Source organism: Callospermophilus lateralis, unplaced genomic scaffold, assembly GCF_048772815.1.
Source record: "Callospermophilus lateralis isolate mCalLat2 unplaced genomic scaffold, mCalLat2.hap1 Scaffold_45, whole genome shotgun sequence".
Taxonomy (NCBI): Eukaryota; Metazoa; Chordata; class Mammalia; order Rodentia; family Sciuridae; genus Callospermophilus; species Callospermophilus lateralis.
The window spans coordinates 144195-155607 of NW_027514398.1; the positions used below are offsets into that span (position 1 = coordinate 144195).

General features: G+C 49.7%; 1 pseudogene; it reads right to left on the reverse strand.

Annotated features, from left to right (window-relative positions):
- Positions 1-117: 117 nt before the first annotated feature.
- LOC143640659 (helicase MOV-10-like) lies at positions 118-10844 on the reverse strand (annotated as a pseudogene).
- Between the last annotated feature and the right edge of the window lie 569 nt (positions 10845-11413).

Below are 11413 nucleotides of genomic sequence, written 5' to 3' on the forward strand. Positions count from 1 at the left end.
CCCAGCAGGGGAAGGGGTGGAATGGCTGGTTTGTAAACACCCTCCCCCAGCCTTCCTGTCCCTTAGAGGGGCAGCTCAGCTGGGTTCTGGTTCAGGGTTGGGTGCAGCGGGCTAAGGCTTGGCTTGGTGTGAGAAGGCAGGCAGCTGTGTCTTCAGAGCTCATTCCTCCACTCAGGCTCCACTTGCAGGGACAGGCCCCCTTCACTCTCCTGCTCCTGGTGGAGGTAGTCATGACCATGGGGCCCTAGATAGAAAGGACGTATGCTTTGTCTTCTTTACCTTCTCTTTCACCACTGTCCCCTGCCTGGCCCACCCTGGCCCAGCCATACCTGAGATAGAGGGGCTGAGCCTGCTCAGATCTTGAAGTAAGTTCTGTCCGTTCTATAGGTCCAGTTGGGCAGGAAAGGGACACCCTGTATACACTCCATTTTCTTTACAGAACTCCAGGAATCTGTGGGGTACAGAGGTGTTGGCACACAGAGCTGCGCAGGCCTGGATGAGGAGTACCATCACAGGCTGGAGGCCAGGCCTGGGCCTGCCACATCTGAGCCTTGGTTGCTAAAGCTCTGAATGTCAGCTCACTTACAAATAAGATGGAGGTTTTATGAAGATTAACTGATCCTGAGGATTGAGCCATAAGCAGGTACTAATGAAGATATACCTGCCTAAGCTGGGACTTGTGGCCACCAAGAGGGATTACAGGGCAGCAATGCTCAAGCTTTCCAGTCAGGGTCATGGCCCAAGGGAAGGGGGTTGCCCACTATGATGAGCAAAGCTTTGGCCTGGGTCACAGCCATGTTGAACCTCTGGAAGGAAGAAGTGGTGTGGTCATGGGAAGGAAGGGCCAGAGGAAGGAGGAATTCCTGCCACACCCACCAGCCCTCCAACCTTGGGGTTCTTAAGGAAACCCAGGTTAAAGTGCACAAAAGCAGCTGGCTGCTTTGCACAGTAGAGATCAGGACCACGCTGTGTTCTTGGCCTTGGAATTCTTCCATAGAGCCCACCTAGAAGAGACAGAGGAAGAGCATGAGAATAGGTGGGTTCAAGGGGAACTTAAGGGGCAATGTCTGCCCCATGGAGCTTGAGCTGCAAGGAGGGTACACTGGGCAATTGTCGATCAGTGGGCGAGTGCCACAGCCCGGCTGGCTGGGCAAAATAACCAGGGGGTGACGAACAACTTGTGTACCTTGATACAGCAGGAGTAGGAGCCGTTTATTGTAGGACAGGAGTGGTATTTATACATTCCACACAGCTTATCTTAATTAGCATAAAATAGATACAGCAGTCAACCAATAAATAATCTCCAAACTTAATGGTTCGCTGGCCTTACTTCACAAACCACTCCCTCTGGCATTTTGCCAGGCGCCATCCAGACTTGTTTACAGACTCTAACATTTCTCTGGCAAAATGCCAGGTGATATCATGACTTGTTTACAGACTCTAACATGTGAGTGCTGCCACAGGGGACAGGAGGCATGCTGTGGAAGCACAAACCTCAAGAATGAAGCCAGCTCTGGGATCGGGCCTGTAAAGCCATCAGAACAAAGCAAACAGTGTTGCAAAGAACACAGTAACCACAAACAGTGTTTCTGAAACTTTCTGGAGATAATCAGCAAGTACTTGTTAAGACTATAGAACCTTGGGCCCTAACCCAGACCTCCTGATCAGAATTTTTCAAGGCAGAGGTCTCCAAATCTCAAAAGAGTAGGTTTCAGGCTTGTACCTGAGGAGATGTAAAAAATACTAGTGCCCTGGCTCAGCTTCCCCCCATAGCAGTGTTAATTGGCTGGAAGGAGCCCTGGCAGTTTTAAAAGCCCTCCAAGTGATTTTTTTGTGTACTAAGAGCTTCAAATCACCACCTCAGAGCAAGTGGTAAGCTACTGAGGGTGGAGATGAGGCAACAATATCACATGACAGGCGGGAGTAGGCTGTGGCATTTGGACTTCATTCTTAGGGCAGGTTTGAGTCTTTGCCCTATCACAGTGATGTGGGAGCTTGTTAAACATGCAGGCTTTCTGATTCCATGCCAGAACTATAAGCTGGAGCTCTGAGGAGCAACAGGCTGGAGAAAAACCCAGTTCTGTCCCAAGGCAGTGGAGGTAGGACAGGGACATGGGCCAGACTAAAGCAGTGGCATAGGAGCTGAGGTCTCTGATTTGGGAAAAAGAAGGGTACAAAGGTGAGAGTGAATGTGGAGTAGTGTGTCACCTTCAAGTCCTTTATGTCATCCAGTCCCCAAAGCTCCCTGTCAAGTTTGGTGATGCAATAATGGGGTTTTTTTTCACCTGGAGGGAAGGGAAAGGCATCTTTTTCTTATTGAGTCACCTCAATTCAAGAGGAACCAGGCAGGAAGGAGGCCAAGGAGCTAGGGAGCAAAGAGGGAGGAGGCAGCTGACCTCTGCACTCTTCTGAGATATAGGGCCAGCAGAAGCCAGAGGTGTTCGAGAGGTATCACCTGGGGGAGGACCCATCCTTGCTGGGAACTGAGGGCCTGACCTGCTTCCAGTATGGTGAGATGATTCCAACACTTGGTGGGCTCAGGCGGGCTTTCTTCTTCTTAGAGGAAGGGGCCAGGAGCAGCTTCAGGTAGGAGGTCACCGTGGCAGCTTCTTCAGGGTTGGAGAAGAATGGGCTATTGCCCTCACACTCATCTTTGCCCATCACACCATGAAAGATGATAGGAAATCCCTGGTCACAGGGTCAGAAGAAACCCTCAGCTGGACTTCCCTGCTTCCCTTCCCTCCCAGTCCAAAAACCTTGCAGGGAATAAGGAAGCTCAGGCCAAGGTGACAACTGGAGGGAACCCTGGTGTCCAGTCGAGCCTTTTCCTACCTTCAGTAAACAGTCAAGATATGGGGGTGGGGGCCTGAGCCCTGCTCTGTCCAGCCTCACCTGTTGAGGCAGACCCTCCCAGCAGCAGATGCACTCTCAATCCACCACATCTGCACAGGCCTGCAGCTCTCCATCATAGTAGAGCTGGTTGGGAATGTCCAGGATGGTGGGATGGGACCTGGGAGGAAGGAGGGAGGGAGAGCTAGACCAAGACCTGCATTACTTTTGTCCTGCCCTGGGGGGACAGGTTTTAGGCCCACACATGACCATCTTGCTTCCTGCTTCCTGCATAGCAGGACACATTCACCTGCAAACTCTCCTGCTAGGCATTGCACACCACATAAAGCAGAACTTGTGGGTCTATAGGGATCTAGTGACCAGTGAAATTATTATTATTTTTTTCAAATTACTTTTAAAAACAAAGATTTGCCAGGCATGGTGGTGCATGCCTGCAATCCCAGTGGCTTGGGAGGCAGAGGCAGGAGGATGACCAGTTCAAAGCCAGCCTCAGCAAAAAGCAAGGCACTGAAGCAACTCAGTAAGACCCTGTCTCTAAAAAAGACAAAAATAGGCCTGGAGATGTGGCTCAGTGGTCACATGCCCAGTTCAATCCCTGGCACACCCTACCCCTCAAAGAAAAAAAAAAAAGAAAAGAAACCAAGAAATTAGGGACTCAGCTTTCAATTTTGCCAGGGAAGGGCAGTGCAAAAACAATGTATCACTTCCCATTACCCTTATTTGATATAATATGTTAAATCCAAAAATAAAAGAAGTAATGACACAATAACATTTACTTTCTGCAACTGTCCTATATGGTACTCATCCAAGCATTTTTAATGTCTAAACTTATTCAGTAAAAGAAGTATATAAACAGGGTGTGGTTCTGTGTGCTTGTAGGTCCAGCTAGCCATTCAGGAGGCTGAGGCAGGAGGACTGCCTGAGGCCAGCCTGGGCAACAAAGAGACTCTTAAAACAACAAAAAAAAACAGGGCTGGGGATGTAACTCAGTGGTAGAATTTTTGCCTAGCTTGTGTGAGAGCCTGGGTTCAATCCCCACCACTGCAAAACAAACAACCCTGCCTAGCCCTCTAATTTGATAATGTTTATGAAAAACTATTCATTTTCTCATTTCTCCTTGCATTGCTTAGAAATGCCATCTGAGACAGACATCAGAAACATCCTTGTGTCTGACCACCCCCATATCTAGATAATCTCACTAGTACAGAATGAAACCACTAGCTAAAGGAGGCCTCTGACCTTCCAGTCTATAGTCCTTTCTGCATCACAGAGGTGCAGAGCACCAGTAATGAGGAATGCAGACCAGAGCCTCCTGCTGGGGCATAGTGGGTGCAAAGGCATGAGTTAGCAGTGGAAAGAGATGAGGGTGTGGGGATACCTGTAGTTGCGTAACAGCTTGGTTATGAACTGAGGGTCATAGCCATCAGGGCCCTTTTTGTACAGGACATTGTAGGTGAGCAGCCGTTCCAGCAGCGAGTACCCCAGCCCATACTTCTGTGTCAGTGGGGACCACAGCAGAGGTCCCAACTGTTGCGGGTCTCCAGCCAGCACCAGCTGCCCTCCTGAATTGCCTATTTCCTTAACTTCCATCAGTCCTAGAAGGCAAGGGTGGTATGAGGAGAAAGGTAAGTGGTGGGATCTCCCCATGCAGGGTGGCACACCTGCAGCCCACCCTGAGCCACTCACGTGCTATGGCCACCAGACTCTCAGGTTCCATGCAGTGGCCAGCATCATCAATGAAGATGTGTGTGAAGTGATCGATGGGAAACTGGGCCGACACCAACCTGGGAGGTGTCAGGCCAGGCTGGTCATCCCCAGGCACCCAACTACCAAACCTGAATGCTCACCCAATCTGGTCCCTCACTCACCCACTGAGAACCCTTCCCCATCTTCCCAGCCCACTACCCTTTTATTTACAAACACACTCCCCACCTGCTGGCCGTGATGAGAGTGGTAATTAAGATGAGGTATTCCTGCAGTTCCTTCTTGGCAGGAAACGCATACTCCCCCTTTTTCGCATCCCCATTAAACTAGGGCTGTGGATTGTGAAGCAACATGAGACATCAGCTTGGCTCTACCAATTCCCACCCTCACTCTGGCAATGGGCCACTTTATAGACAAGGAAACTGAGGCCTAGGGAGGGTTCTCACCCACCCAAGGGTTAGGATCCAAGTCTCCCTAGTTTTCTGGTTTACCCTTAGTGTCTCCCAGACATCTGCCATCCCTTGACCCTCTGCACTTCCTTTACCTTAATGTCCTCAGGTACCATGTGGATGTCCCTGCTTGAGGCCAGGAGGCAGTAGATGGAGCTGGGCAGGTGGACCCGGAGCCGCTGACAGAGAAGGTCAGCACCTGAGTTGGACAGAGCACAGGCTAGGATATGAGCTTCAGGCAAGTGCTTCACCACCTGAGATGCGGACAGGTAGAGTGTGGGAAGCACCTTCACAAACTCTGGTGACTCACACTGGGGCAGTGCAGCATCTGCCTCCCACAGCTAAGGGAGGCAGTGATATAAAAGACAAGTTCTATCCTGGAGCCCTGCTACTCAAATTAACACTTTGACGTGCGACAACAACTGCAATAAACACACAAGTCTATGAAGACCAAAATGCAAAAGGTCACTCCAAGAGCCACACAGTGCCCAACCTACCGAACAGTGCTCAACAGCCACATTGACTCTAGCACCCCACCTCTAAAAAAAATTGTAGTTGTAGATGGACAGAATGCCTTTATTTTATCCATTTATTTTTATGTGATGCTAAGGATTGAACCCAGTGCCTCACCTATACTAGGCAAGTGCTCTGCCACTGAGCTACAGCCCCAGCCCTCCCCACCTCCTTTTGATGGCTGCTGAGAAGTAAGAACTTTCAGGGTGATGAAAGAAAGCAGAATTTGGCCAGAACCACTCCACCTGGGGGAGTCAAGGATATAGGTCCCAGGTTTATAATCAAGCCTCACCTGCTTAATGGCCTCCACTAATGTGATGGTCTTGCCAGTGCCTGGAGGCCCAAAGATGATGTAGGGGGCTAGACGTGTGGTGCCCATAACAATGTGCTTTGTGGCCTGCAGATGCTCTGGGTTTGACTCCAGACTCCGGTCATACAGCCTGGCAGGGAGGCCAGAAATCCGAACTTCAACTTATCTAGCATCCCAGAGGCCTCTAGGACTCCATCCCCAATGCCCACAACCCAACCAGCCTTGGAGTCCCCTGCCCTCAGTCTCACTTGAGCTTCGCTTCTGAAGGCAGCAGCGGGACCCCACGGGAGGCAACAGGAAAAAGCATGGACCACAGCAGCCAGCGCCCTGTCAGTTCCAGGGCCTGATGCTGGAACCACAAGGGCTGGCGGTTGAAGGTGAAGTTTACCTTGAAGGTCAGCCCATCCACAAATCGGCTCAGGAGGCTTTGGATAGGGAGAAAGGTAGAGGAGCTCCAGTTAGGTGGGCCAGGCAGTAAAAAGCCAGGACCTCCCTCCACCTTCCTCTGCTCCACTCTCTCTTTCCAAGACTTCCATAAAAGCTCTCTCTAGCTCAAAGTTCCCTGGAAGAAAAGTCCCTGCCCTGTGCTTGGGATCCACTCATCTTAGGAGAAAGCCTCTCGTCTCCCCTGGCCTGAGGGAGAAGACTGAAGAAGCATTCCCCCCACACCCACCTCATGGAAAACCTCAGTTTGACACAGTCCAGTTCTACCTTGTGCACGAAGCCCTTATAGGTGATGGGGTCCTCCTGGTGTGTCTTAGAGGACAGAAGGGCAAACAGGTGGTCTCCCCACAGAACTGAGGGACAGCTCTCAGTCACACCAGGAACCTACAGGGTGTAAACTTTAGCAAGCTTCTGTCCCAAGCATGGTCACTGAAGGACCCAACCCCCAGGCTCTCCAGACCTCTGAGGGATGAAACCTGAGGCTCTGGCCTTCTAACCCAAGACTCAGAGAACTGCGTTTTCCCTGTTCCCCTTCCTCTCCCACCAGACAGGAGTTGTGGGGAGAGGAAGGAGACAACTTTCCCAAGCTGTTCATAGGTGCAGAACTCCAGGGTGCTAGTTTAAGGCCTGGCAGCTGCTTCCCACTCTACTCAGCTGCCCTCTCACCAGCTCAGTTCTATACTGCCTTTAAAATCTTGTTAAAACTCATCTTCTATAGTCATCTTGCCCTGATCATCCTTGTTCTCTCTTCCCACCTGCATTTGTGTGCAGAAATTCATTCTCATGGGTAATTCTGGTCTAAGGTACACACATTCAAAATCTGTGAGCTAGAAAGGGCCCTAAGAATTATCCAGTCTAGCTCAAAGCTTTTTAGATAAGGGACCTATGGCTCAGAGAAAGCAAGGATCTTGCCCAAGATCACACAGCGAGTAGTAGCAAAGTCTAGATTAAAATCCCAATGTCCTTCTCTGACACCATTTTGAACAAAAGATGCCCACCCTACCCCTTGCTGACCTCTCTGGGACAGGAACCATTTCATCCTTCTTCTAGGTTTGCCCTGTATTTAGGAATGGCCTATACAGGTTGGCTAACTTGAGCCTGCCCTCTCTGCACCTGATCTGAGCCCCAATCTCCAGTGTAAGCAGGCTGGGGTTCTGGTTGACAGGTTCCCAGGTCATGGGCACCGATTCCAGGTCATAGTGCCGGACGTCATGCTCCATCCGCAGCTCCTCTAGGTACAGCAGCAGAGTTTCACCTCATAGTTCCTCCACATCAGGGCTGTCTCCAGCTGGGACCTGGCAATGATGTTTGGGAGAGGAAGTGGGAAGGGCAGGAAAGGGACAGGTCAAGCACCCCCATCACCAGGAGTATCTACCCTCTCCCATTTGCAACTAGGAACACACCAGGAAGCAGAGATGACCAGAAGGACAGAGAAATGGATGGGGTAAGAGGCCTTGAAAAAGGGAGCCCCAACTCTTATTTCCTCTGATGTCCTTGACCCAACCTCAGACCTGACTTGAGTATCCATGGTAAACCTTATGGTGGAAACATTCTCCCCCAGATCCTCCTTCCATGACTCACACCCTAACCTCATTCAAATGTCATTCTCTGTTCAAATGTCACCTCCTCAAAGAGGCCAGGACTGACTGCTCTCTGTAAAACATCACCAATTCATCCCCTTGTCCTGCTTTGGTTTTACTTTAGCATTATGTGAGTTATTCAAAGCACTCACAACAATATGGAATGTACAATATAAAATAAAAGAAATGATCAGTGCTCACTGTTCCCCACCAGAATGGGCAAGACCCATTTGGAACAGCACCTGGCAAGTGGGCATGCTCAGCCAAGGTGAAGGATTAGAGCCTGGGAGGCTGGACAGACATCCAAAGCAACAGGAAGAGGCCAGCAGGGAGAGAGAAGACGGGAGTGTGGTACTGAGGGGAGGCACTTACTTTATCTCAGAAATTTCCTTTGGGGCAGTGAAGACACTTGTTCCCTGAAGAAGGATGGGGAGCAGCTGCCTGAGGTGTGGGGGTGGGTAGTCTGTCCCCAGTGCCATACTTAGCTTCAAGTCATAGCCTTTAGTACTGCAGAAGTGGGGGGAAATGCTGTCATAAACATTGAACTTGTCACCTTCAAAAATCTGGGAATGCCCCTCCATGGAGGATGCACAAGGACCTCTGTGATGCCATTGCCAAAGGGTGGTCGGCAGCTTCTGCCCAAGGACATGGAGCTCACTAGCTCATGGGGCTGCTCTGTCCAAGGCTGGACCAATTTTGGAAAACCCAATACTTGGAATATTTAAAAAATATTATTTATAATACATTTTCATTATTAAAAAAGAATCTGGCAAAAAAATTATAATAACATTTTTACCATCCTGGGACAGCCAATGTTAATTTTGGGGGGTATGCAGGCTTCCAGATTATATTATATGTGTATATATATAGTTATTGTTTTGGGGTACCAGAAATTGAACCCAGGGGCACTTTACCACTCAGCCACATCCCCAGCCAGCCCTTTTTAATTTTGGTTTTGAGACAGGGTCTCAGTAATTTGCTTAGGGCCTCACAAAGTTGCTGAGGCTGGCTTCAAACTTGTAATTCTTCTGCCTCAGCCTCCTAAGTCACTGGGATTATAGGCATATGCCACTGCACCTCGCACCTATATATTGTTAACAAAAAGTGAACAATTATCTAACTGTGAAGGTCCTACAGTATTTTGTAACTAGCTAGCTATGTCGAAAGGATGTTTACACATGAGTCAACTTGCATGACATGTCCAGCATAGGAAAATTTATGGAGACAGAGATAAAGTGAGTGGCTGCTAAGCACTGAGCAGGTGAGTAAGTGATAAAAGGGTGGTAGCTGAAGGGTATTGGGTCTCTCCTTTGGCATAATAAAATGTTCTAAAACTGACCGTAATGATGATTGCACATATCTATAAACATACTAAAAATCACTGACCTGTATAATATGCGAATTATTTCAGTAAAGTTGTTTTAAAAAATAGAGAGATCTGGGTGTGGCAGTGCATGCCAATAATCCCAGCACCTCACGAGGCTGAGACAGAGGATCAAAAGTTAAAGGCCAGTCTCAGCAACTTAGCAAGACCCTGTCTCAAAATAAAAAGGACTGGGGCTATAGCTCAGTGGTAAATTGTCCCTGATTTCAATTCCCAGTACCACAAATTTTTGTTTAATTTAAAAAGAGAAGAGAGGGGGCTGGGTAGAACATGGGCTTAGCATGCATGGTTTTTATCCCCAATGCTATGACAGAGAGAGAGAGAGGTGTGTCGGTCTATAATGGGCTGCCTGATAATCCATTACACAGTGAAAACACTTCTTAAAAAAAATGTTTTCATACTGTCCTTGGACCTGCTACTCTCCTGAAATTTGCTTCCTAGGCAAAAAAAGGTTCTGAGCCCAGAGGAGGGTCAGGTCTTTCTCCTTCCTCTATCTGGTGGGTCAACACAGGGTTTCTAGTGATACAGGTGCACTTGAAGGGAGTCATGGGCTTCAATTGTGCATCCAGATGGCTGTGGGTGACGGCAGCCAAGAAATGGTAAATGTAGAAAGTGCTAGCTCCTTCTGAACCTGACTCCCCAGGTCCCAGCAGCTCCCAGAGCACCATGGCTGGGAAGTAGCCCACAAAGCTGGTCTTACAGTGCACATGCAACTCATAGCATTCACCTGCAGGAAGAAGGCTGAGTGAATGGGAGGGGGGAGGAAAGGCAGGGACCCTCCCACCAACATGCTGACCCCGACACTCACCCAGTCGGCCCCATCCCGAGAGAAGACCACTGGACAGCCAGAGTGTGTGCTCCAAAGCTGCAGCCCTGCTAGGACAAGCCCTGCCCACTAGAGTTCTTCCCTTTGGAAAGCTACTCACCTGGGCCCGGTGGGCAGGGAAGCTCCTGGTCACCATCGTAGAAGGCAAAATGGGGTGTCCGGCAGAGTAGAAATAGGTGAGTGAAGGTAACAGGTTTTTTTCCTCCGTTTTGGAGCCTCAGGGTCAGCACCTTTGTGCAGTTCAAATCCAGGTGGATAAGGAGCTGCCCCTCTCGTGTTTCATGTGGCCCCTGGACTTACATGTCTACCCCATGCTTCCCGTGAAGATACTCAGCCCTGGGTAGAGTGGGAGTCAAGGGTGGGGGCCAGGGCAGGAGCGGCCTGGGCTGGGGGATGCCCTGGGGAGAGTGCCAGCCATGCTCCCACCAAGCCCCACACCTGCTTCCCCCATTCCTTAAGGAAGAGGCCTCCCCACAACCTGAGCAAACTACTCTTTTCTTGGCTAGACAGCCCTTCCCCCATGCCCTGAGCACCCCTCACCAGCAATTGTGTGTGCATGAACAAACACACACATGAATACACACCTGTTATCAACGTTCTTGGCTAGCAGTGACTTGCGGTGCTTGCTGATATCTGAGCTCAGCTTCATTCTCCTCTTTTCTGGGAGCCGCGAGTCAGTTCAGCAGTTGAGTTTGAAGAACTTGACCCAAGTCTTGGTGATGTAGGCCAGATTTGCAATCTTCATTCCATACAGCATGAAGGTGAAGTCAGGGGAGGGAATCCCAAAGCTGCCAGAAGAAGAGGAGACAGGTAATTGAGGAGAAGGCAGGGCCAGGAGACGGGTGTGGGGGGAGGGGGGGTCAAGGGTCTCTGAGGGTCATTCTGTCCTGGACACACCAGCTCTGCCGCAGAGCAGGCTGGGGTTCAGGGACACAGAGATTCAGGCTGGAGACAGGAGAAATTTTTAACGTCTTCAGGCAAGGCAATGGGACTTCCCAAGGCAAAATAAAACTGGTTTAAATAGCACATTGTGGGTTATGCACTTCTGAGGAGAAAACCCCACTGTGGGCTGTTGATTGGGAGGACTTAGTGAAGAGACATAAAGAAACAGATTTTTTTGGAGGGTGGGGGTGGGGAGCGAACTTTGGGACAGGGAAAAAAACCCAAACAACAACAACCAAAAAAAAAAAAAAAAACAGTGGAAAGACTTAAGGCCAATGGGGAGCCAAATAAGTTGATTGAGAGGAGTAGATATGGGGTCCTGCCTGTGGGTGAGAGAGGGGATGAGAGAGAGAGTAGAGATGTCCAGAGTGTGGGCAGCATGGCTGATGAGAGAGGAGTTTCACCCGGAAG